The sequence below is a fragment of the Rhagoletis zephyria genome, unplaced genomic scaffold (assembly GCF_001687245.7).
Source record: "Rhagoletis zephyria isolate East Lansing unplaced genomic scaffold, Rhagoletis_zephyria_1.1 Rzeph_scaffold_08036, whole genome shotgun sequence".
Taxonomy (NCBI): domain Eukaryota; kingdom Metazoa; phylum Arthropoda; class Insecta; order Diptera; family Tephritidae; genus Rhagoletis; species Rhagoletis zephyria.
In genome coordinates, this window is record NW_016165117.1 from 21,963 (window position 1) to 24,782 (window position 2,820).

The following is a 2,820-nucleotide window of genomic DNA, read 5'->3' on the forward strand; positions in this document are numbered from 1 at the left end:
CACCTGCAGGGTTTTGTGGAAATATATGAGAAAATGTAGTAGAAATTGTACTTTTTCATGTCCAATGTTGTTATTTTTGGAGAATTTCCCTTTTCGAAAATGTTTCCAATTAATAATTTAGGTCTGTTCGATAACCTGATAGTTATCAAAAATTATCACGATTTGACTTCTTTTTCTGCAAAGTAGCAGAGCAAAGTGATAGTTGATTTTGAGGGTAAGTTGATAATTTTTTCTGAAAAAGTTTGCAGTTCGCTAGCAAGAAAAACAGGTGATCAAAGACAAACATACAAGAGTGGGTGAGAAGAAAAGGGAAGAGTATACATGCGTCTGTACCGTCTAGTCGTTCCTACATTCTTGCATTGATTTTGACATTAGTCGGGTTTTTGTACTTTCCAGTAAATAACTAGGTATCCAGTAACTTGCCAGTAACCAAATTTCAGAGAGTTACTTACTTCGACGCTACACGAACTTGAAAGCCGGTTCAAATTCACTCTTATCGGCGTTACCTATTCCATGCACATGAACGAAAGACACAAAATCACGTAAGAACAAGAGAGTGAAAAAAGTCGATTTTTTTTTTAGCGGGTTCTACGCCATCTTGTTTCCCTGGAAAACGAGCGAAAAGTAAACAAAGCAAAGAAAACAACGAAAACCAAAATTTGCCAAAATTATTGTCAGCCACTTTAAACGCACAATTTAGGTAAAATGATGCAACAAAAAAAAATGTGTTGTCATGTTGAATTAACACTTCTTTACTTGAATAAAAGTGTAAAATAGTGGTGCTTGTGATGTAAACAAACGCTCAGCTAACGAACCCGCTTTCGCAAACTTTTTTCTCAAAACCAGTTACAAATACAACGTCNGTGTAAAATAGTGGTGCTTGTGATGTAAACAAACGCTCAGCTGACGAACCCGCTTTCGCAAACTTTTTTCTCAAAACCAGTTACAAATACAACGTCGCGTTCTTACGTGATCTTGTATTTTTGGCTCATGTTCCATGCATATAATGTCCATCAAGTTTGTCAGTCAAGAATTAATCAGTTTTGACTGACGCCTTGTAACGGTCAAACTATCAGTCATTTATGAGATGAAATCATCATTCGAACCGCGAAATTCATCAAGGAAAGATGGAGGATAAAAAAATAATACAGGGATTTCCATTGGTCGAACCACCCAATTATTGGTGAATATACATACATTATCAACATCGGCAATAGAATAGGACGAAAGAAAAGTATATTTTTTTTTTTTTCATCTTCAACACTGCAGGGTTTTTTGCAAGGTGTATTAAACAAGGTGGTGTTGGGGCGACAGCTGAGTTTTTCGCCGTGGAGGCCATTACGTCAAAATGATGTGTTTGTTGTAACTCATACCAATGACAGTATGGACATCAGCGTATAATTTGTTAGTGTAATTTTTTACTTATATACGGCCAACACCACCTTGTTAAATACGCCTTGGTTTTTTGTATTTTTTCATCATATTTAAAAATTCAAGCCCTGGGTTCAAGCCCTGGTCAAAGCAACATCGCAAAAAATTAGAAAAAAAAGGCAATAGCGAACCTCTTTGTGTGACAACATCAACATCAAGACGTACGCCACAAATTGGAGGAGAAGCTCGGCCAAAGACTAACGTATGTGTAAGCGCCAATCTATTATTATTATTATTAAGTACATACAGATATTTAACACATGTGTGTACGCTGCGAATGGTTCGCTTGGCTGAGCATTTTTGGAACACACTATAAGGGCCGTTTGCACCATGTCTAGTTAATTCTAACTCCCAGTTAAACATCTTTATCGACGTTATCGACACCCCTCATATAACATGTGATCGATAAAGCAGTTAACGTGCTTAACTGAAAGATGTACCTCCAGTTAGCGTTAACTAGACATGATGCAAACGGCCCTTAGGGCCGGTTACTCAATGTCTGGTTAACACTAATGTCCGGTTAAACATTGTTATCGACGTATTCGACTCCATTCATATAACAGGGAGTCGGTAACGTCGATAAAGATGTTTAACCAGAGATTAGTGTTAACCAGACATTGAACAACCGGCCCTTAGGGCCACTACCACTACACTATCGACGATTTCGACATCATGCATGTAACATGTGATCGATAAAGCAGTAGTTGTGCTTAACCGGAGCTTCCACCTCCGATTTGTGCTAATCAGACATTGAACAACCGGCCCTAAGTCAAAACTTAAATAGCCGCTAACTGACAGTCAACCTCAAAAATGTTTACGGTTGAAATTTAAGCAAAACTGTCGATTTTTATCGCCAATGTGTACCACACATAACATTAAATCGGTACCTTCGATAACAATAGAGGTCTTCATGAACGAAAGGGCTCTGTCACACGGTCAGTAATTATCACGATATTTGGATCGCGATCCATATTCAATATTTATCGCGTCAGTATTTGCATAATTTTTGTGCTGAACGCTTATTATGACGCAAGAAAATATTTTTATTTTGTACGTATAATTTACAGATAATGCATTCCACAATTATTTTAAAATTTCCAATGTTAATTAAAATTTGTTCAATTTGTTTTGAAAGATTTTAAGCCCCGAGAGCGAAGGCAGAGCCGATGTTCTCATTATGAGAGTAAAAGATGTACCGACGAAATGTATGGATCGCGTTTTGAAAGTGCTACACGTTCAATATTTATTGACGGTATCGCGATCTGCGATTCAGATTTCAAAATTTTTAGAAATTTTGCGATATGGATCACGATCGATCAATACCGCATGCTAAACCGTCAATAAATATCGCGATACTTGGATCACGTCAATAAATACTGACCGTGTGAC